Source organism: Nelumbo lutea, chromosome 5, assembly GCF_056320005.1.
Source record: "Nelumbo lutea isolate HS-2025 chromosome 5, American lotus-T2T, whole genome shotgun sequence".
NCBI classification, from domain to species: domain Eukaryota; kingdom Viridiplantae; phylum Streptophyta; class Magnoliopsida; order Proteales; family Nelumbonaceae; genus Nelumbo; species Nelumbo lutea.
Window position 1 is genome coordinate 48,314,951 of NC_142688.1, and position 25,891 is coordinate 48,340,841.

The window sequence follows — 25,891 nt, forward strand, 5'->3', positions numbered from 1 at the left end:
GCGGTCTGAATTGCCGGATTTAGTTTTGTCAAAAACAGGCTGCTACTTTAAGCGGCAGTCTGGACAGCCGGCCTAAATTTTGCAAAAATTGTCCTACTCGTTTTAGTGATGACCTGAACCGCTGGCTTAGATCATACTTAAGTCGCCATTTAGGCCTTATGTATAGCTACGCCAGGCGATTAGGTGACCGCCGACTTTGGTCACTATTAATTTTTTTTTTATATGTTATTTTCAACATCTTTTTATATCTGCACTTTATTGGTCCACCACTATAATACATACTTAATACACTCTTGCAAATTGATATATGGAAACTTAAACAACTTAAATAAAAATAAGCTGATGTGAATAAATGCAATTGTAAACTCCAGCAAATTTAAATTAATATTTAAAATTTGTAGATAGATATTTCCTTTTATTTCTTTCTAGATCCTAAAATGTTGAACAATGGCATACAAGCAGGCCACATATGCACAGAAAGCCACTGCTTAAGCCTGTGCCTATCTTTAATAGAAAATTGACACTTCTACACCCATCATGGTGATGCTTTCAGAAAGCCACTGCTTAAGCCTGTGAAGCTACAATATATCTCAACCAAGCAATGAAAGGCATCCGAGTATAAAACTTAGACTTCTCATGTGCCCACTTATAGAAATGGTAAAATTATTCATCAATCACACACAACCATAGCATGCCATTTCCACCAATATCTTCTTTGGTAAATTTCCACAAGTAGAAGAATGACTGTTGTAGGTACATTGTAAAGAAAACATCAAAATAAACCATCTTAAATGGTTACTTGTTTAGGTTATGGCCTCTGACAATCAACCCATCTCTGTTCCATTATGGTGAGACCGCTACGTGATGTGGGCCCGCCTAGAAGATCATGGAGATTCAATATTTTGGGCCCTTTGTGCCACATTCTCAGCCATGAGGCCTAAGTTCCCAAACCCATACCTCAATTTAAATGGAACAAGATTGGCATTTTGGACAACACATTAAAAAAGACAAATGGCACTGTACCCAACCAACACATGCATTGAATGTGAAGATCATAGTAGAAATCTACTAGTCTTTCTTCTATCACTAGGGTTAAAAATTGGTCAATAGGGTCACCAATCATTCAAAGTATCTGCTGAACAGGAGAAGACCGTGGAGAAGCTGGGAATATCCCTGTAAGCTTGTGGATCCAAACCAGATCACTTTCATTGTGGGCAAATCTTCATCCGCAAGAAAATAAAGTGTTTTGGTGAGCCTGTATTGTGTCGCCAGCTTTGAGTATTGGTTACACTGATTAGCTACTGATGGCACCCACAATTTCTGGATAGAAAGCTGGAAAGGAAGGTCTTGGGGACCCAAAGTCAGCCAGTGAGCCCTACCAATTATACCTTCATAGGTAGAAGATCAACCTATTCTGAAATCTCCTAGGCATGGATGTAGATGTAGACCCTAAATCAAAGTAGCATTCTCTGGTGCCTTCAAATTTCAAAAAAAAAAAAAAAACAAAAAAACAAAAAATGTAGACCATCATTTTCCATCTAAAGTGGTAAGACTTAATATATACAATTGAATTGGCGAGAAGGAATGGGAAATGAATTCTTCTTCCCCTCTTATTCCAGTACATGAAATAAAGTTGAATGAAATCCCGGTAACTACAAGAGTTTCTGACAATTTATATTTTATACATCAATATGTATAGAGCTTTTCAATAAGTGGCCATCTTCCATATATCTTGACACAACAGAGAAGCTAAGAAATTAAGAGCATTTCATTTTAACAATCCTCCATTCTTTTGAAGCTAAGAATAAGATTATGACAAAGTAAAGAAAAATGTGGCATGATTAATACAACAGCATCTTTATTTGATTTAAAAGAATCACCTGTCATTTAAAACCCCATCAAATTTGAGATTCTAACCCAAAAACCAAAAGCCAGGGGAAAAGAACTTGATAAAACAAAGTAGAGAAACATAAACAAACACTACCAAACAATAGCTACTCAACTCGAGCTTCTTCTGATAACCAAATAAAAGGGGCAGGTTGGAGAGCAACGAGATCAGCTATTGTTTCAGCAGTCTGGGAAGAGAGGAACACTAGGATCTTCCAAGGAAAAGGAAAATCAAAGGATGAATTCGTAGAAAAACATAACCACCGATTTCTTAAATTGGCTGAAAACATTGGATCTGTTCAATACTTTTACAGTAGATGACTGAGGTTGGAGTACAGTAGCAGGCTCCTCTTCCTCATTCCCACTATTCATGTAAGCTGATCTCCTCCTCAACAGAATAAAGCTAAATTTTGGTGGTAGTTCTGTAGGTAACCCTGGTCTCCAACCACCTTGATGATTGAATCCTTCCCAAAAATTTTGACCTTTGTCTCATCCCCTCCTCCTAGAGAGGACGCCTTTATACCTCTGACATGTACTCAAATCAACTAAGTTTTGTCCCAATTATATGGGGTCAACTACATTGGATCTGTTCTGTCATTCTACTATGTTCAGTGCTATATTTACTGTTAAGTTGTGGTCCATTAAATCATTTCTCTACTTCAACCCATGTCCTTTTTGGCCGGCTCTTCAGCTTTTTCTAGACACTTCAACTTGTAAAAATCACTCACTGGTGCTGTAAGCAGTTTACAACACAGACATGGTAGTCAATTTGAAGTCTGCATATGAATTGTTGTTGTTGTTGATAAGCAACAGAAGTGATTGTATTAATAAATTTAAAATCTCCTGATGGCCCAATTCATGAGTGACATGCTAGATAATACACAAGATGCAAGACAAAATCAAGGAAATTACAAATTTACTCATAGCATAGGTAATCCCCATTCTAGACTCTCCTTTACAACCCCCAATCAATTACTTTGCTCATTGCAACATAACTTCAAAAGGTCACAACCTGGTTTTTTTGACACAAACCTTCATTATTCTGTTTTATTATTTGGTTGTAGAAGACAATAAGGCAGTTCATATCAGATATCCTATTACAACCTGTCCGACTTGATTTCAAACCTCATTCTTGTTGCCAACGAGTTCTAAAAGCTAACAATGCAAAGCTACCTGGGTAAAGCAACAAACCAAAACCTATCATGCTACAGTCTCAAATTGATGACAGTAGACCAATTCATCAAAGTAGTTCAAGTCAAGTGATAGTGAAACCTCTGTTCTACTCAACTAGCATGCAACAAATCAAGATTGGTGCCATGGGATTAATGCTAACATGAAATCATCTGTTCTACTCAACTAAAATGCTAAATTAATGCTAACCTGAAATACTCTCTATTTTATCAAACTCAAAAAGGGGGATAGACTGATGTTGCCATGGGATTATGTAGATACAAGCAAACTCAAAGATGATAAACTGACCCAAGTTCTTATTTTGATAATGGGATCTTCACCCATCTTGAAGGGAAGAAAAACAATGTTTAGGGAACACAGAAGACGATTTCTCTTGCAAATTCTCATTAAAAAGTAGGATATACTCAAATACACCACAGAAATCACATCAGCGCCCCACAGGCTCATCTCAGTGTGCATTGGGAACATCTCTTCTACTTGTCATTGAAAGATTGATGTTTTCAATACACGGTTGGAATGTGCTGTGGGGCATGCCCTGTGGGGCCCCGAGTTTCCAGAATGCAGTCCTAAGAATAATTCAACACTGTAAGCGTGTTAGGTGGGGCAGGGGCTGAAGTGGAAGATAGGGCGGCCAAGCATGCCTTCCTGGAAGTTACCCATTACCTGAAGGACCAGATTACCCATTTTGATAAGCACCGGATTGGTGCCATTTACTTATTTTGACAAGGACCAGATTGGTGCCTTCTTAAAAATCTACTCAAACCACTGACCCCAAATTATCTCAAGGACCAGAAATCTAGCTAAGGATTTAGAAAATTAAAACATGGAGGGTACTCATTCAAATTTTCCACAGTTGGGCATGATAATCTGGAATAAAATTATTTAAATTTAGAAAGAATTTAATCTGGAATAAAATTAAAACCAGTTTGACTTAAATCAAAACAAATAGGAATTGCTAGACTTGGTTCAACAACCTCTGAGTTCAAAGGCAGAATATGAATAATAAAGTTTTTAAGGAGGGAGTGACGGATAATAAATAGGAACAATAAAGTCTTTCATTTCAAAACAACCAGTGAGTAAGACTTTAAGGAGGGAGTGAGGGATAATAAAGTCTCAGTTAATCAACCTCTGAGTTCAAAGGCATCTTGATGGGTGATCTTCAAATGAACTTGTTAGAGATCCTGCGTTCATCTCCTAGACCATTAAGTATTATTACCAGAAGCTGTCCTATACCAGAAGTGTTGGAGTTGAAAGTAAATTTTGATGGTAGTGCCATTGGTAACCCCGTTTCAGCAGGGGTTGGTGGTCTGTTCAAGAAGAGGGATGTCAAAATTTGGTGGGTTTTTAGTGGTCTGATATAGGGGTGTCAACGGTATTCGAAAATCTGATTTCGAATTCGATATTCGACATAATCGAATCGAATTCGGATAATTCGAATATCTAATCAGTCGAATTTGGATATCCTATTCTTACTGAATAGTTAATCGGATTCGAATTTGGATATGACCTGATTTGATTCGATAAATATCCGAATTCGACCAATTATTTAATTCTTATATAAAATATTTTACATAATATATATAATAATTAAGTTATATAAATAATTTATATATTTATTAATTATCTAAAATAATTAATTAATCGAATATTCGAATCAAATCGAATATTCAAATATTTAATCAGAGTCAAATTCGGATATTAATTTTCAATATCCCTCAGATATCAATCGAATTCGGATATCAGATTTTCTAATCGGATTCAAATTCGGATATTGCCTGATTCGATTCGAATTCAATCCGTTTACACCCCTAGTTTGATAGGGACATCTCACTCAACAAAGGCTGAAATTCTAGCTATCTTCACAGGTCTCTGAATTGCAAAAGACAAAACTCTGCAAACACAATAAAATGGTTAGGAGAGAAGGATGGAGGTCCTTGGAGGTTAGCCCACTATCTGACAAAGGCCAGAGACATCTTGGGTTCCTTGCATGTCAACCTTAATTGGGTTCCTAGGGAACTAAATTCTATAGCTGATCAATTGGAAAAATTTGGATCTGCATGGCATGGTGGTACAGAAAAATAAAATATACCTCACCTAGCCTAGGGTTGTCAATGGCCTCTGAAAGTCTGATGTCTGTTCTGACATCCAATCCAATTATCTTGGATTAGGATTATGTGTTTACATAATCAAATTGTATTTAGATTTTGCAATCTGCATTACTGGATGTGGATTTAACTCCATCCAATCCATTTAAAATCCAAATTCGATTATATTATAATATTCATTGATTTTAATATATAAATTTAGATAATCATATTTGAAATTATAAAAAATATAATTGTATATTATATTATATATGAAAAAATATATAATATATTTAGTATGTCATATTTATATGAATTTATTAAAAAGTTATCAACTTTTTAAATTTTTTCTGTATTTTAAAAATTAAAGCAGTGTCAGATTAAATTTGAATCTGATCCAAGTCCATTAGGATTCAAATTCGAACCCAGGATCTTCAAATCTGATCAGAATTCGGATTGGATTCAGATGTCATTTTTCAATATTCAGATTGGACTCAGATATTGTTAAATGCAATCCATTTACAGACCTCACCTAGCCCACTACTCCTGATTTACTGATTATCTCTAAGTGGGATCAAGTGCTGGATTTGCAATTGAATGCACATTCATCAAGCAAGCATGTAAGTATGGTCAGTTACTAATAAATAACCAGCAGGTCCAAATGCATTTTCTGCAGCCTTGGTTGAAGCATTTTATTGTGACTGACCATAAAATATACACACAATTCCTATAGTTTTAAATTCAAAAGACCAAATCATCTGGTCTTTTTTATTTGATCACTACAACTAGGGTTGTAGACATGAACCCCCTCTTGATGTGCTCAATTGTTTTAAAGTCAACTGCTGATCATACTTGTCAACGCATCAAGTGATTCTGGGTGACAGTGGGGTACCTAGTTGCCTAGGTGGGCTCCTAGGCAATGCCAAGATGATAAGAATTTTATAAAGAAAACAAGTGTTGGCATGAGCCTTTCCTTTTCTTAAACATTAAAACAAGGCAACAAGTGTACCAACTTCATTGCTAATAAGGGTATAAATGAAGAAAACTTCTATGATTATAATACCATCAATGAGTTTCCAAGCATGGCAATGTTGCTACATGCTTAAAGAATACTTTGGTATTCCGTTTATTTGCGTAGGTCAATGGTCTTGTTGGTTTATGATTGGTTTTCTTTTCTAATTTTTAAACCTTGTATTGGGTTAGGATGAGAGAGTTAGGTTGTGTGCTCTATTTTTGGGTGAGGTGCTTATTACTCTGATTGCCTCATCTGCACTGACTCTCTACAAAACTCTATTGCCCTGCTTATTGAGGCTGAAGGTTGATAGATTTATTCCACAAATGTTTTCTTTATGCTTTGACATACCTACGTTTGAATTTGGCTTGACCTACTGCCGTGTTTATGCTTCAACAATCCAATATGTCTCTTGCATTTAGGGCTTCACAAAAGATTGGGGTACAACTAGAGGCCGATGGATGAAATCCCTGCATATGAGGGGAAAGATATGGTTAACGAAGATATGGCATCGAGATTCACGGAAATGATGATTTAAAGTGAGAGATATTCGTCATTACGTTTAACGAATCCCTCCTTTGGCGCGACATAGCTGTTTTGGCGGGACCCCTGTTTCACTGGTCAATTGGTTATTATTTTCTTTATTTTTTTCAAAATAATAACTGTCGGGACTCATCATGCGGTTACGTTATATGGCCTCTTAAAATTTGACCGTCGGCCCCTACTCAAAACGTGAGCGGGCAAATTTGTTCACTGATGTTGTTGGGATTTGTTGGCATGGCACGCGACCGCCAGATACAAGCCACCGGCTTATATGAAATTTCTTGTAATGTAACCGATTTTTTCAAGAACCAGTGGTGCTACAAGTGCCAAAGGTGCATAGGATACCTTGAAGGAGGAATTTCAAGGCAATGCCAAGATACCTATTATTAAACTTCAAACTCTTAAAAGGGATTTGGAGAGTATGAAAATGAAGGACTTTTAGACCATTAAAAATTATTATTCTAGATTAAGAGAAATTGTCAATCAATTAAGAAAATGGTGGATGAAAAAATATTAATTAGTGTGGTAGAAAAATATAATCCAATAATAACCACTATTGAGGTGACAAAAGATATCACCACTCTCTTAGTGACAAAATTGGTAGGCTCTTTAGAAGCTTACGGAAAAAGAGTAAGTAGGCGTAATGAAAGCTCTATAGAGAACACCTATCAACCCAAGCTCAATATAAGGTCTCATAAATCCAAAATAGGTGAAAGAAAATTTAGAGAAAATTCTGTAAAAGATGAAAGTTGTAGAAACGAGAAAAATTGAGGAGATATTAGGATAGATAAAAAACGGAAAATATTTGCCATGCCATATTTGCATGAAAACTAGTCATCTTGAAAAAGATTATTGGTTTCAGGGAAAACCACAATGTCAAAATTGTAAAGAAATTGGGTATGTAGAAAAGGATTGTTGTCTTAAGGAAAGACAACAAGTTAATAACTCTGAAGAGAAGGATAAAAATAATTATCTATTCTACGCTTGTCATGCTGCTTCAGAATTGAAGGATGATACTTGGTTTTTGGATAGCGGCTATAGTAATTACATGACAATTGACAGGTAATGAGAAGATCTTTAAAGATATAGGAAAGTCAGTTAAGTCACAAGTCACGCCTAGCAATGGAGAATTATTGGAGGTCGAAGGTAAATGACCTATCATTGTTAAGACAAGGAATGGGATACAATTCATACAAAATGTGTGTTATTAGTCCCAAGATTGAAGACAAATCTATTAAGTGTTGGGCAAATGGTGGAAAAAAGATAGTCTTTGCTCTTCAAAGGCGATTCATGCATGATATACAACAACAAAAATAAAAATTTGGTGGTTGTTAAAAGTACTTCATCAAAAAAACATGATGGGGAATATTCTATCCATTCAAGTGATGAACGACATATGTGAAGGATGCTTGCTTGGTAAACAAAATTGAAAATTGTTTCCATCAAGCACTGCATGGAGAGCCAAGGCAATCCTGTAGCTTGTACATACAAATGTCTGTGGACTATTGATAACGACATCCTTCGAACAAATCAGGTACTTCATTCTCTTCATTGATGATTGTAAACGTCAGAAAATGGGCTCACTTGTGAGTTGGGTTGGAAACAAAATCGCCACCCATCAAGTAAATGAAAAAGAGGTGATGCAACCTCCAGGATTTACATTGGAAAGCACTTTTAATTTATTAGTGACTTCAAAGCCCGAGGCATCGGCTAACCAAACTGGGTAAAACTCGGATAGGAGAGGGAAGAGATTAGACACCCCTCTCCCGGGCCCAATAGGTGGGGCTCACATGGGATTCCAAACAAGCCAAATTAAAGCAAGTAATTCAATAACTAATTAAGAGCAATTAATAATCAATAATGCTGAGCGAAAACATGAGCAAGCCACCACAAGAAAAAAAAACTAACTAAATTATTTTATTTTAATTTATCTCCCCTTTTTATTTAATTTTATCATTTGTATATATTTTTATGAAAACCATTTTTATCTTTATTTTTTTATTTTTCTATTACCTAATTTTTTTAATCTTTTAATTTGTATTATCATTTTTTTTACTTCATTCCTCTTTCAGTAACATATCCTCTCCTATATAGGGAAAGATCATTTCTACGTTGTTACCTATCTCCCATTGTCATCCTGGTTCCTCTTTTTTATTTTTTTTTATTCTTACTCTTTTACAAGAATGATCTGGGTGGTTAAAGTCGGTGTATCTGAAATCTTTTGTCAGGAGGAAATTAAGCTCAAACACGACCACTAGTGTGCCTGAAATCTTTTATCAGGAGGAAATTAAACACACACGATTGGGCCAATTGTTAGACAAAATAAAACAGATCTGGGTAGACTTCCAGACTGACGAATCAATTCAACAGAGCTCCGTCATCGGTTCCGATGACTTCCCCGACTCTGGTCATTCATCATAAAACATAGGTAGAAAGAAACAAGGAAACAAGAGAGCCATATAAAAAAAGAAACATAGAGGCATATCACTACGATAATGATAGGAATGGAGTAAGTGAAACAAAATCAATTAGTTAAACACTGGTAATGATATATGAAACAGACTTCTACGGATTACCTTACATGATTAACTTCTGTGTAAGTAGAATAAAACAAGAGAAACTCATTGAGGAACAATCAGAAATTACAGCTAGAGAATTGTAAATCAATCTGTTGAGTGAAGAAATGACTAAACATCAAAAATCAACAATTGGGAGAAGAAAATATGAACCTAAAGGCATAAGCTTTAGTTGCATTTTATCTGTTATAGAAGTTGGTTCGATGGTTATACCCATCACCAATATAGACGAAGGATTCAGTACATTACCAACTCACATCGAAAGTCTCAGTAACAGAAAAATGAAAATAGTAATAAGAAGAAAGAAGAAACGAACACCTTTGAAGTAAAAGTAAAAAATAAAATAAAATAAAACCAAGAACGGAGCATGACAACAAGATTAAACTGAATGCAAATGATGAAAAGGGTGCTACAAAAAAAACACTCCCATCTTTCTTTTTACAGAGACAACTCAACACGGTTCATTGCCGTCTCTAATCTGCCATCAAATATTGCGTCTGAGCAAGGGAGGGTGGGTTAAAACTAAGAGAAGAGTAAGGGATTACCAGAGGAAATTACTTCGACATAACGAGTATTTTGGCCTGAAATCGGCTGGTGCTACTGGCAATGACTAGCTTATTCCAGCGTCACACTATGTTTGAGAAATTAGTGCTAACGACGAAAAACTGATGATGAAGACTTGATACCATTGTGATGAGTGAAGTAGGGGATGAACATCTTCTTACTCCTTCAGAGCCCTCCCCCTCAATTCTCCACCTTGTTTTTCTGCCAAAAAGGAAGCGTCCAACACCTCTTTTTAAAGAGTGTCCAGGGACAACTTCATGAATTTTTGAAAAACTAGGGTGAAATTGATGGTTTTGGGTACGCAAGTCAAAGAGGGATTAATGGGTTAAACTGGGGTTTGGTGCAATGATGGGTGGCTCTGGTTTAAAGAAAAGTAGAGGATTGAGATTGGTTCGACCAAAAAGAGGTTTTTTTGCTAGTAAACTAGCGAGATTGATGGAAATGGAATCTTTTCCGATGGATAGGTAAATTGGAGGTGTTTTTGGTGAAAATTGGTAGGGTGAGGTTTTTGGATTGGGCCATATAGGTTTTTGGATCGGTCAAATGCGTTCCGATCAAAAGGACTTGAGATTTGGTTGATATAGAGCCTTGAAACAGAATCTTGGTATGGCAAAAGGTAAATGAGGGGTATTTTGGGGAAAATTGGCAAAGTGATGTTTTGGAGTGTTTGGAATCTGATGGTGATGTCTGATTAGTCTTGGGGGTCAAGATCGTAGGAATTTAGGTTAATGAGATATTTTAGAACGAAATCTTTGTTTAATGGGCAGACAAATGGGGGAATCTAGCTTTGAAACTTTATGGGTAGGTGTTTTGATGTGTTCAAAGTTTAATGGTGTGATTTGATCAGTTCATATGTATCAAGATCAAGGGGATTTGGGTTATGAGTGTTTAGGTTAATGAGATTGGATGAAATGGAATCTTCGCTTGATGAAGGGGTAAATGGAGGAATCTTGAGTTGAAATTTTATAGGTAGGTATTTTAGGAGGTCTTAGGTCTGATGCTTATGTCTAATCTAATGGTTGAGGTATAAGTGGGGGTCAATCGGGGCCATCGGATAGGTATCAAACAAGTTTGATGGAGGATTTAAGGTTTATTTGGGTGGAACTCGGGTTTCTTAGGTTTTAGGTGTTTTGGAGAGGTCCAAAGGGTTTGATAGGGTGTTTGGGGTGAATGAAGGTTCAGATGATGAACTGAGTAAAAATCAGGTGCTAACAATGATTATACAAGAATGACGTGGGTTTATTTTATGTATGAAAGGTCAAGAGTCTTTAAGATTTTTAAAAGGTTCAAGAATTTTGTTGAAAAACAAAGTGGCCAAAGCATAAATGTGATCAAAAGTGATAGAGGAAAAGAATATACTTCTTATGAATTTGACAAGTTTTGCAAAGATGAAGTCTTGGAGTATTAGTTGACCATCGCCTACGCTCCAAAACATAAGATTTTTTGGGCAAAAGCAATATATATTGCAGTTTATCTACTTAATAAATGTCCAAAAAGAGCAATAGAAAACAAGACTCCTATATAAGCTTGGAGCAGAAGCAAGCCGTCGACACAACACTTGAGAGTTTTTTTATGCATTTGCTATGTTCACATTCCAGTAGGAAAAAGGAACAAGCTAGAAGATAAGACAAAAAAGGGAATACTCCTGGGATATAATATGCAATTAAAAGACTATAGAATTTATAGCCTAAAGAGCAAGAAGCTAATTTTTAGTCGAGATTCGAGATGTAGAGTTTGATGAGAATGCTACATGGAACTGGAAAGAAGAAAAAGTAGAGATACATAACATCATGGTACCAAAAGTACAAAAACTAAGGCCTTTTATTAATGAATGAGAAGAAGGATAAAAAAGTCCTGAATCTACAATATCACTATCAACTCCATCATCAGCCACAATAGAAGAAGAACAAGAAGAGTTATCTCTAGAATTGCCACCAAGAAGGATGAGGCCACTTAGTGTTAGACAGTTTTGTATGCCCTTAGCTCCTATCAGTTTTGATGTACTTTTGACATTTAGTGTAAATGAATAAACTGCATGTTTGATTCATGTTGTATGGTATGTTTCTGTGTAAGACCCTTAAACTGGACACTTAATGAGACTCATGTTAGTTTAGAATGTTCACAGCCGTTGGATAAGTCTGGGGAGATTTATCCTACCAAGGCTGACACTGGTGTGCTACCAAGTGTTGGGGTGGCCTGTCTCAACTGCCAAGGTGAGACTCAAAGCACATGCAATGTAGGATTATTTGAACCTTTGAACCAGACCAGATTTCCAGTATTGCCCTGGACCTTGGTGATTGATTGGCAAAACTGAAAAGTTACACCTGACCTCTAGACTCGATTATGATACTGCACTAGGTATCGGATTGGGTTGTCTTTAATATGTCAATCAGTGAGATCCTTAGCGGGGGTCAAAACCTGGGTATGTTGGGACAGTCTAAGAATTCATTTGAGTGGGTGATCATAGTGACATGATCAACCCCTTTGCCGGACAAAGGTAATGATCAGGTATGCACTCTCTCTGATGGAAGCCAAACTGCCGGTAGTTGATTTCAATCGTTGGATTTTATTTTGCAAAATTTATATATAAGATATATAGATATATACGATTTCAAAATGTTTGCAAATGGTTTTAATTCCCGGGATCCATATGAGCAGAGAGTGTAACACTCTTCCTTGCAGCCAAGGGAGAGGTCCTCTCTTGTCGGGCAGTGTTTGATCATTATGGGTTGAGAGGTTAAGTGTAAGGCCATTTATGGTTATACCTGATGGGTTAATCTTGCATCTGCCCACAGTCCCTGGGTTTTTATAAGATGGCTTAACCCAGGGACCACTTAGTGTAAGTGTTGGGCCCATAGAGTCCATGTGATGGGCTCAGGGGTTTCACTGGGCTCTTTAGTGAATTCGTTAGGCCTTGTAACAAAGGTTGGGCCGAACCCATGTGGTTGATGTGTAGATCAATGCTTGGGTCCCACGCCATACAAAGAAGCCCAACTGGGCAGCAGTTTGGAAGCCTTTTGAGCACTTAATACATATTGGGCCTAAAGCCCATATCAAACTGGCTGATTTAATTACCCACTTAAAGGGGCGGATTTGAGATTAGGGCAAGCCAAAGGATTGGGTCTTGACCCTATCCATTCTTGGAGACCAAATTCAAATAAAGATTTGAATCTGGTAACCTCCTGATGAGATCAAGAGTGGGTTGACCTAATCTGTAGATAGGATTAAGATAATTACCTATCCAAATACAGATTTGGATTGGGATAACTCCTAATAGGATTAGGAGGTTTCTTAATCACTAAGAAAGAGGAGAAACCCTATTATTGAATTACAAGAATTCGAACCAAGGGTTTAGCGGAAAAATCCTCTTGCAATTTGAGATAGGATCTTAGAAACCCTAGAGAGAAGAAAAGCAAATACGCCAACTTCATCTCTAGAGTTCTCCTCCAGCCGTCGCCATTCACTGCCTGGTTCGATCTCTTTGTGAGAGAAAGATCAAGAAGGTGTTCTTGATATCATTCTTTGCTGAAAGGCTGATTGTGTACGGTGCTCTTCGCTTCCATCGAATTCTATTGAAGAATTTGGTTCATAGGACGAACACTACTGGTTCTATTCCAGTATCACTGCATCATCTTCAGTGGGAGCAGATTTTGGGAGTATTCTTTGGGCGTGAACACCGACGTTGGGAGATACCAACTCTCCATATCAGGTATAACCCTTCCCTTTCTCTTTGGTTTAGATCTGGTTCGGCTTTGGTTCGATTAGATCCTTGAATATTGTATTATAAAATCAGGGAATATGATTCCCAGTTGGAAGGGAGGAGAGAAAATATTTGAAATTTGCCCACCCTGTTCCGCTGCATTCTTGGCCTCCATACGATGGATCTCTCCCTCCTTTCACTTAGTGAGATATATTTGACATGCAACTTTGTAACTATGGAGCTTGAAAGTTTTGAAGCAGCAACAAAACAAGAAGTATGGGTAAAGGCGATAAAGGAAGAAATCAATATGATTGAGAAAAATAAGACATGGGAATTAGTGGGTCGTCCTCAAGACAAAGAAGTGATTGAAGTTAAGTGGGTCTTAGCTAAACCCTAATGGCTTAATACAAAAACACAAAGCGAGACTAGTCACTAAAAGCTATGTACAATTGCTTGGGACAGATTACAATGAAACCTTTGCTCGATGGCACACTTAGACACTATAAGAACACTAGTAGCATTAGCATCACAGAAGAAGTGGAAGATCTATCAAATTGATGTTAAGTCAACGTTTCTTAATGAAGTGCTCTAGGAAGAAATATATGTAGAGCAACCTCAAGGGCTTATAGTAAACGGACGAGAAGACAAGGTACTAAGATTGAAGAAAGCTCTCTATGGCCTAAAGCAAGCACAACGAGCATAGAACAATTAAATTGATAGTTACTTCATCAATCAAGGATTAGGAGTCAAAGTAAGACTACTCTATACATCAAGACCCAAGGTAAATATAACACTCTCATTATTTCTCTATACGTAGATGATCTCATCTATACATGAAACGATAAGACAATGATCAAGGTGTTCAAAAAAGATATGATGAAGACATTTGAGATGAGTGATCTCGGAATAATGCACTACTTTCTTGGCATTGAGATCAATCAAGAAGGTATCTTTATATCACAAAAGAAATATATCAAAAACCTACTGAAGAAGTTCAAGATGCAAGGATGCAAGATGGTCGCTACACCACTCATTACAAACGAGAGGTTCAAGAAAGAAGATAGTTCAAAGAAGGTTGGTGCCTCAATCTACAGAAGTCTTATTGGGAGTTTACTCCTCACAACTACATGGCCAGGCATTATGTATGCAACAAGTCTACTCTCAAGGTTTATGCAAAGCCCAAGTCAAGCTCACTATGAAGCAGCAAAAAGGATACTAAGATACTTGGAGGGCATAAAAGAATACTTCATTTGGTACAAATCCAAATGAAGAGTACCTCAGGCTATGCCTTCTCACAAGGTTCTGGAATATTCTCTTGGGTATCAAAGAAGCAAGACACATTAGCACAATCATCCGAAGAAGCTGAATACATAGCATCGGTAGCAACAAGTCAAGCTATATGGCTAGGAAGAATACTCGAAGACATGGGTGAAAGGCAAAAGGAACCGACAATGATCTATTGTGACAACAAGTTTGCTATAGCAATGGCAAAAAATCAGTATACCATAGCAGAACGAAACACATTGCAATCAAGTACCACTTTTTACGAGAGACAACTAGCAAAGGAGAAATTGAGCTCAAGCACTGCAACTTTGAAGAATAATTAGTAGAAATTTTCACAAAGGCATTACTTTGTTCAAAGTTTGAGTTGTTACAAGAGAAATTAGGAGTTACAAGAAAGTGTATTAAGGAGGAGTATTAAAAAAATAATCCACTTTCTAGAAGTTTTCCAGAAATTCAAACTTCTAGAACTAATTATCAGGTATGACTAGAAATTAAATTTCTAAGCCTCTAGAAAATGTAAAGAAACTATATAGAATGTCAGTTGGCTTCCGCTCCATTGACTTGGCTCCAATTTAAATAGGACTTAAGCTTCTACATTTGAGGACAAACCATTACAAGTTCCCATTTTTCCAACATCTTGAGCCTTTGCCATTTGCTACAACTCTATCTTACCTAGTTTACTCTCTCTCACATCCCAAGTTCTAACAACTCCACTCTCCTCCATATCCCAATAATTTGATATATAGTATTGGAATTCCCAAATAGGAGGTCAATAAATCAAAATAGGGCTGTTTGGGCTCTCCGGTCTTGGGAAGTTGAGTTAGAAGTCAATCATGTGATGGGTTTTTGGCTTGGTGGAGTGAGATCGAGTCATGGGTCCCATTCTTTGAGAGATGACATTGTTGTTGCTACTGCTGCTGCTGTTGTGGTGTTGTTGGAAACCCATGCCCTGAGGGTGGAATTATATTCGTTCCCCACCATTACAAGCCCTAGAGTTTTTAAGTTCAAACATATCAAATTCTCAGCTTAGGTGAAACAGTGGAAAAAATGTCAATACTATATCTGTGTAGGTTTTGTACTAAAACTCGTGCCCAACTTATACTGATTTAATCAAAGATATATTTCAATTGAGCCTCTTCTCCCATGTATAAATTCAATATATTGAGTCTAGTGGTAGATGGCTAGTTGAGATTCAACATTTAAAAACCACCTTCCGAATATGATGGAGGGGGATGTAGTTGAGACTTAGAGAAAGGGAGAGCTGAGAATGGGATCCTATGTTTGGTTAACTACAAAGAGAGATGGAGAGCGAAAGAGATATGGGGGGGGGGGGTTAACTCAAAATGTCCACTTAATGGAATTTGGGCATTTGGAGTCTGCTTCCACGTTAACGTTAAATCTGAAATAGGGAAAATAACGTATTTTTGACTTTTGGCTTCAAGTTGAGATGCCAACAGAGGGCAGACCAACATTTAACCTCATCCACTTTTGCACTGAATTGCAAACCACATTGATCAAACAACACTTAAGGAAAACTTCGCACTCCCAAGTGCCCTCCTCTAAGATTGAAATATTTGAGACAATCATTGAATACTTGAACTCTTGCAGCTCGCTCCTAAAACACCTAAACCCATTATTAAAACAAAACTTTTGATGTAGTTAAGAGCAAGGTTCAAAATATCGATACGTATCAGGTCGTACCACCGATACATATTGTAACGAGGCCTTTTGGATTCTCCCATATAGGGGGTGTTTCGGGTCGACGAGTCTTTTAGGGGGTAGACTAGACTTATACCAGCCCCTTTGAACTAGATTCGAAAAAAAAAACAAAAAAAAAATCGATACAAGCCGATACGCCTTTTATATTTTATTTTCTCACCTATCCTCATTAATCTAATAAATCAAAAGAAATTTGCTCAGGGGTGATTATTTCAATCCAACTCAGGCCAGGTCCACATCACGTCCACAAATTCTACTCTCATACAAATCTCATTTATTTGTTTTATATTCAGATTTCATTTAATTGGTTAATTGTCATAAAATTATAATTTAAACCTAAAAACTAAATTTAATAAAACATACTAAAATTATTAAAATATTAAATTTTACTAAGCTTTTATCTAGGAACTATTAAAAATTAAGAAATTAATAAAAATCAGTAGTTCACAAATTAAGAATTCAAGTGCATTGAATTATATTTAAAATAATTAATATTAATAAGACAATTAAAAATAATTTTTTTGAAGCTAAATGTATAATTTTGTTAAAATGAAAAAAGAAAAGGGGAAAAGTAAAAATAATAGGATAAGTAATAATAACAATAATAATAATAATAATAATAATAATAATAGTAATAATAAAATAATAACTATAAAATTTATTAAAAGCAATAAAACAAACCATTTGCATTCCAAATAAAAATTTTAAAATTTAATTAAAAAATAAATCTAATAATGGCACGATTAGAAATATAAATTAGCCTAACCTAGCTAGACCTATAAATTTTTATGCTCAAGCAATTATTTTCTTCTGAGCTAGGTCTAGCATATATTTCTACCTAGCCCACAAATATTGTAGGTAGTAGTGCTTTAAATTGATCAAATTTAGATCGGATCCTAGTGGACCCACATCCACATTCAATTATGAAATCTCCATCTCCACATCTACATCTAATTATTATGTTACATTTGGGATCAAATGCAAATTTAATCTACAACCATTTTATTGTGTTTAAAATGACAAAAAAAAGTTTTAAAATGTTAATTATTTTAAAGTGTATATGTATAATAAATGTATATAAATATAAAATATTAAATTTATCAATTATAAATTTATATAATTGTACATAATATCTTTATGTATACAGAATTATACTACATATATACATAAAATAATAATTTTTATTGAACTTGGATTTTAGGCACACAGAATGATGTTAAATCCACATTTGATCCAATTATTAATTACATACTAGTTCTAACATCCAAATCCAGGATTTTCAGATTTAGAGTCTATTAATGGCCCTACTAGGTAGGTCCAAGCTAAGCAACCCCTAAGCTCAACCTGGAAGTTATATATGAGGTTCAAAATATTGATACAGGGTGATATGTCGATTGTGTGTATACACTGTATCGGTACTCTTTTTTTTGTTATTTTTTTTTTCAAATATGGTTCATAGGGGCTGGTTTAAGGGCAATCTATCTTCTGAACCACTTATCGACCCAACCTCGATACGATACGTATCAGTCGATGTAGCCTGATATGTATCAATATTTTGAACCTTAGTTATATACATATATATTTAGATAACAAGTTTCATATAAATATGTAGATCAGAAATTTTATATATTTTTTATAATAAACTAAAATTACGTAGAAATTTTAATTTGTAAAAGAATCATAGCTTAGTTAACATAGGCAATCTGGTACCTATCCCAAGCCTAAACAAACATTATTATGCTTGGGGGTGTGGGCTAGGCTGGGCTAGGAAACCTTAAAAACTATTAATACACTATAATGATTTGGCCTGAGATCTTTTATGTTTTTTTGGTTCATTAGGCTATACAATGTGGGTAGCCCATCCCCATAGCCATTCAGCTTCAATCTTAATAATTTTTATCTAAGTAGTAAGAAAACCCAAAAATAATGCATGCTTGGATTGTACTCGGTTTGGTTCAGTCTAATTACAAATGTCACATTGCTCTTAGGGGTGCAAGTTAGGGGAAGGGTCAAGTCGAGGATCTACCAAAGCCCAACCCAAAGTCTTAAAACTTGAGCTCAGGTTTGGATTAATTTAATTATGACTAAAAATGGGAATATATAGATTAATTTAATTATGACTACAACCAAATTTTATATATTTACTAATATTTAAGTAACATTTACAAAAAATTGTAAAATTTAATCATTAATATAGTATAGTAAATAAAATAAAACATGAACAGCTAATATGAAAAATTAATTATTTTATTAAATAATTAGTAGTAGCTAACTATTTTTGTTAAAAATTATTAATATAATTATCACAAATTACTAAACTATTTTTGTAACAAATTAGTAAAATAAAGATGAATTATTTTAAACAATATTGCATTCCTACCTTGTAATGGTTATTGATGCTTGTTGTTACACTTTCCCTTGATAAATCCCATGAATCCCACAGGTCCTTGCTAGAATTATATTATTTTAAGTGGAAAGTTTTAAAGACAAAACAATGGTATAGGTTTCGGCATAAGTTGGCTACATGGTGTTTTTACATTCTTTTCGTAAAACAGTGATAATTAAGATTGGGTTCAGTTCACTGAGTTGATCACATTTGAACTTGGTGTTTTTGGTTTTCGAAGGTTACTTTGGTTCTCCATTTGAACATCTGAACACATTTTTGAATTCTAAAAATAGATCTCAAATCTCAAAGTTTAACATACCTCTTTATAAATTTAGATCCAAATTAAGAGTTTAATTGAACTATAATGTAAATAATATTTATTATATTTTTTAAGGTAAAATAAAATTTTACCAAAACAAAAAAGAATAGATGTACAGTATACAAGATACATCAGCCCAAGGTACAGAAGTACTGATCTCACCGGGTCCAAAAAGCACTCAAAACACAAGCGAACTACCCAAATAACAGATCCCGCCCCTCAACAACAACAACTCCATCCATACAACCATTCATCGACACCTTACCATCACCCTAGCTAGCTAACAAAAACTAACACGCCTAGCAACTTGAACCCTTTTGCTTTTGGGTTGTGCTTGACGAATGCATGGCTTCCTGCTCGACTTTGTTAAAAATAAACCCCCAGTTTTTGACACTTGATCAACCGCCTCTAATTCTGGTAGCTCAGCACCATTACCTAATCCTCCTCTCCTATGGTGATTAACGTAGGGGTGACAATTGGGTGGGTTTGGGTTTGGGTTGAGTTTCAATATAACCTATCTAATTGGTCAATTCATTAATGGCCTATTTAAATAAAGTTAAATGGATTCACCTAAATCCGTCTACCGGCCCAAACCGTTAACCATATAATAACTTTAGTTTTAAGAAAATAGCTTAAAAGCTAAAACCAACTCATTTTTAACAACTTCGCAGTTAGACATGGTCCCAATATGTTTTTGTTCTCTAACATTATCCCCTCACATCCAACATTGATGAGAAACAAATGAAAGAGAAAACGAAAACCAATAATAGAAGGAAAGGGAAACATCTTATTTTGTGTCATGCAAAGTATGGCTGGTTGAATCCATGTTCTCATACTTGTCAACTTAACCATATTGTACCAAACAATGGATCATTTTTTCATTAGAGAGTGGATTAGATACAAAAGTAAGCTTTACTGCATTTTCTTGTAAAAAGTGTTTGCTTCTAGATACTCAAACATGAAAGAATTCTCTTGTAATCAGCTTCCTAAGATTTTATAGTTGGTACAACATGAAATGAAATCTTATTTTTCATAGAAGAAAGTAAAGCATTATTTTCAATGTGCTTTTTTACATTCACTGGATCTCATACATAAGATGATGGAAATCTACTAATAAAATATATAAATAGTTTAATGGAGATGATCAAATCCTTATTTCAATATTGCTATAATGATAGGAAAAGAACATTAGACCTAAGGGATGTCCTACATTATTGCTCAACGAGGGAAATTCATGAACAATATCGTATCTCTTTGCAAAGAAGACTGCTCAGATGTATCACCAACATGATAGAATTGTGAAGGTTCAGATAATAAGCTCACACTCTCTTCTTCTTTCGGTTGAACCCATGGTTGTTTTCTCATCCTTTTCAAGTTTTGTAGCTCCATTGCAACTTCTTCCATTGTGGGCCTTTCTTCACCTTTTAGACTGAGGCATCTTTTTGCAACCTTAGCAACCACACAAAGTTCGTCAACATTTTTCTCATCCACAAATCGATCTTCAATTAGTTCAAAAAGACGATTTTCATTCATTGATGAAATGAAATATGTAGCCAAGTTTCTTTGTTCTTGTGGTCTTTCAAAAGAAAGAGGTTTTTTACCTGTTAAGAGCTCAACAAGAACCACTCCAAAGCTATAAACATCACTTTTCTCTGTCAATTGACTTGTGTGGAAATATTCTGGGTCCAAATATCCCAATGTCCCTTGAACCAATGTGGTTATTTGAGATTGATCCGTAGGAAGTAACTTGGAAACTCCAAAATCAGAAATTTTTGCAATATATTTTTCATCTAATAATATATTTGTGGATTTGATGTCCCTATGAATAATTGGTATAGAGACTTTGGAGTGAAGATAGGCAAATGCGCTAGCTGTTTCTGTTGCAATCCTCAATCGATCTTCCCACGAAAGCAAAATGCCATTGTTTTGATGAATATGGTGAAAAAGGGTTCCATTGGAGATATATTCATAAACCAACAAAGGTACTTCAGTCTCTAAACAACACCCCAAGAGTTTTACCACGTTGCGGTGATTAATTTGAGTTAAAATGACCACCTCATTTATGAATTGCTCCATTTGACTAGCATCCATTATTCTAGACATTTTAATGGCAACAGCTTGATGATTAGGTAAAATGCCTTTGTAAACCGTACCTTGTCCACCTTGGCCTATGACGCACTCTTCATTATAATTATTGGTTGCCAACTTTAACTCTTCGGTTGAGAAGATTTTTAAGAGATTTGAACCTCCATTAGATAATTGTTGTTGTAAAAGGAAGCCACCATTTTGCTCAAAGTATTTCTCTTTCAATCTCATGAGCTTTCTTTTCCTTATGATCAAGTACAGCCAAGAAATACAGATGAGTAACAAGAAGATGCCAAAGCTTATACCTGCATAGAATATATATCAATCATTAGTTAATGACAGAATAACCACTGTTATATATGTTGTAATTTTCTCAAGGAAAAACATCTCATAAGTTGACTAATAAAATTTATGAAAAGAAAAACTAATCATAGAGCTGACAGAATCTATGTAATATTTATTTTTTCTGATTTTTGGTTTAACCCTTGCAACATCCCGGACATATACATGATTGAGGGACTTCCTGGAAGTAGCTATGAAGCTAATTAAAATGGCTGGCAGACATTTATACAAAAGGGTGGATCTTAAATATTATTGCAAGAGGTTCCAAGAATACCGAGCTCAGGGAAGAGGCAGGCAAGGCAGACCCATATGTTTTATGGTCTGTATATAGTAGGGATTAGCTGGATACCAATTTTCTTTTATTACCAAGTATATAATAGATCCCATATGATGAATTAGAGAAATCCATTGTTCATGTTAACTGAAGCACTCCTCTGCTAGGCGTTGTTCAGCATTGTATTCATTTTGAAAAAAGTAATGGGATCAATATTTTTTTTGATAAGAATATTAAAATTTATTAGTGGGATCAATACTGAGAACCGGTGCTATTTTGCTAGCTAAAATATTGTTTAAATGTGAGATAGATTTTGAAGTAATAACATTTCTAATTCACTCGCAAACCTCTAATCTAGAAAACAGAAATTTATTATCGTTTGTAGTCAGCTTGTAAAACATAAGAACTCGTTTTCTTTCATGTGAAAATTTGCACTTGAGGTGGTGTTGTGTGTTCAAAGATCAAAATGTAACTACAGAAGCGAGAAATTTGCTACTGCATGCCTGCAGAAAATTGCATAAGGACAAGAGCATTACCTAGGATGACCTTAATTACAGGGAAAGCTTTCTTGCAACCTTGCCCATCTTTCTTACCATCACCATGCGTACCCTTTGGACATGGGCAATTGTATGATCCAATTGTATTAATGCAAGTTCCTATGCAAGGATTTCCTTTTGGATCATCACATTCGTTTACATCTGGCAAAAGAACGATAATAAACAAAGCATTAGCTCAAATATTTAAGTGTTGTAAATTTTACAACAAATCTGAAAATATCAGAAGTTAGAAGAAATGAGTCATTATTGCAATGGCTTTCTCAAACCACAGATTAACATTGATTCTTGGATTTATTAGTAACGCTTTAAGTAACAAAGTAATCGTAATAAAGTAATCGTAAGTAACAACGATTTATTAGCTCAGTTGCAATCGAATCCAGTCGGAACATCTCTGCTGAGATTGAACGAAGCCTATGCAAGAGATTAGCCTATTATATCACTAATCAAAACCAGCCTAGTTATTCAAATTTTGGTACATTTGTGGGACGTGTGACATAATTTTATCAAAGGGTGAAGGTTGTAACTTGTCTCTATATCAAAGGGCGAAGGTTATAATTTGATGATAAAAATGATCAAAAGGATATATTGAGTATTAACCACGTGGTAAATTTTTAAAAGTACACTAAATTGTCTTTAATATTCAAAAATGTTATTTTATGAAAATTTTGGAAAATTTATTGTACTTCTGTAATTTTGAAATTTATTTAATTTTTATTAAATAATGTATTTTCTTTTTATATGGTTTACTTATAGAATTATACTAATTTATCTTATAATTTATAATATAAACTGACCAATAATTTCCTTTTTCCAATATTATACTAATTTATCTTAATAATTTGTGTAATTATTTGTTCACATTATAGTTTTCCATGTCACATAGTCATTTATCCTTAATAATTTTCAATAATTTGTAATGAAAATTATATAATTTTTTAATGGTTTTCCAAAACCTGTCAAATGTAATAAATTTTCCTAAAATTTCTAAAATATTCTAATAATTTTCAATAATTATTTAATACATTTTAATTAAACTTTCAAATAATTTATATCTTTTAATTTCAAATATGTTATTTTACGAAAATGTAGTCTTTATGAAAATTATTGAAAATTTTATTGCCTTTGTGTAACTATGGGGATTTATTGAATTTTCTTAAATTGTTATTAAATATATTTTTTATTTGATAGTTTACTAACGAAATTACACTAATTTATCTTTTATTTTTCAATATCAATTAATGAATAATTTCATTTTCTAACATTATAATATTTTGTTCCCCCATTTGTATTTGGTTATTAATTATAATAATAATAATAACTAAAATTTTGTCATTTTAAATATCTAAATTAGTTAATTTTTCCATGTTAAATATTTTTTTACTTAAATAATTAAAAAATATTTAATTTATTTAAAATTATTTATTACTTTAATTTTATTTATTTTTATGTTATTATGTAATATTAAATATTTTGTTATATTATTTAGTTATTTTTAATATTTTTTTATTTAAGATTTTTCAGTGTTGAAATATTTAACTAATGTTTTATTTTTTAATTTTAAATTATTATTATTTGAATAACATTTAAATTGAATAATTCATGAAATTATAATTTATATGGTTACTACATAATTTCATGATGAATTTTGTAAAAATATAGAATTATGAATAATATGAATATTATTAAATCTATGAATTTTTTGTATTCTGAATAAATATTTTAAGTTTAGTATATAATTTCGTTATAACATTTAAATAGTTCTGAATTTTTTTAATTGAAACTTTTTTAGATAGATATAGATAAATAGTGGGAGAGAGGATAAATCGGAATTAGAGATAGTTTAGGAGAGGCTGTCTCTACTAAATTAGAGAAAATCTATGAGATAAATAGGAGTTAGAGATTATTTAGTAGATAAATAGGAATTAGAGACAATTTAGGGGGAAGTGGTGCCACTTAGCTAAACATAAGAAAAACAAATCCCTCTTTCTTTATGGTTGTTAGAAATAGTTAAGCATATGTGATTTCCTTATTAGCAAGGGACCCATGTGATGCACAGGAAAATCTGAAAGATTTAATAATTTTATTTTTCATTTAATGTTGATTTATAAAAAATAAATATTTTTAGTTGAATATGAATAAATTTTTTAATAAATTTAAATTTATTAATAATTTGCAGTAATTTTAATAATTTATATTCTTTTTATTATTTTTAAATGAAATTTTGATTAATTTTAAATAAATAAAAATAATTACAAAATCTAACATTTTTATTAATTCCACTAATAATTAGCAATTATATAGGAATCACAACGGGGTGGGTTCAAGGTAGGGCACTCCATCCCTTTCCCTGCCCCATAGTCAAGACATTCTGCCCCATCCCCACCCCACCCCGTCCACAAGTAACCACTCCTCATTGCCGGGTGTGTTCAGGGGCAAGGCACCCCACTCCTCAACAAGGATGGAGAATCCCCAAAATTCTTTGCCCTGTTCCTAGTATAGGGCGGGTTTATGTTGAAGTGTAAATTGGGTCGTACTGGGTCGGCACGACACGACCCGCATGTGGACCGCAAAAGTGCAAGTCATATTGTGTTGGCTCACGAGGCGTTCTGGGTCATACGTCCCTCCTCTAGGATAATTTGGGGGGTCGGTTTGGCATAGTCCACGTCTCAAGCCCACACGGACCAGTGTCGTAACATGGGTCGAGTTGGTCCATGGGTTGGACGTTGGGTTAGGCCATGCTGCACACCAAGCAAAGCTCAAAGTAAGCCACCCACTCCCCGTCCAAGGTTTTCAAAATTGGAGTGGATAGGGAATTGTTATGAGGTTGAACAGTCTGTCTATTCGATTTGAACAGATGACCCGCTCTAATAAAAAAATAAAAAAACAAAAAAGGCCATTTTGAGGTGAAACAGTGTCTAATTCCCAATTTTTCTGATCTAACCATCTCTTTTAATATTTTTTATTAAAAGGCCATTTTGTTATATTATTTAGATATTTTTAATATTTTTTATTTAAGATTTTTAGGTATTGAAATATTTAAATAATGTTTTATTTTTTAATTTTAAATTGTTATTATTTGAATAACATTTAAATTCAATAATTCATAAAATTATAATTTATATTGTTACTACATAATTTCATGATGAATTTTGTAAAAATATAGAATTATCAATAATATGAATATTATTAAATCTATGAATCTTTTGTATTTTGAATAAATATTTTAAATTTAGTATATAATTTCGTTAACATTTAAATGTTCTGAATTTTTTAATTGAAACTTTCTTTAGATAGATATAGATAAACAGTGGGGGAGAGGATGAATCGGAATTATAGATAGTTTAGGAGAGAATGTCTCTACTAAATTA

General features: G+C 34.2%; 1 pseudogene; it reads right to left on the minus strand.

The window, feature by feature from the left end:
* Window positions 1-20,483: 20,483 nt before the first annotated feature.
* Window positions 20,484-22,802, minus strand: LOC148852232 (wall-associated receptor kinase 5 pseudogene; annotated as a pseudogene).
* Between the last annotated feature and the right edge of the window lie 3,089 nt (window positions 22,803-25,891).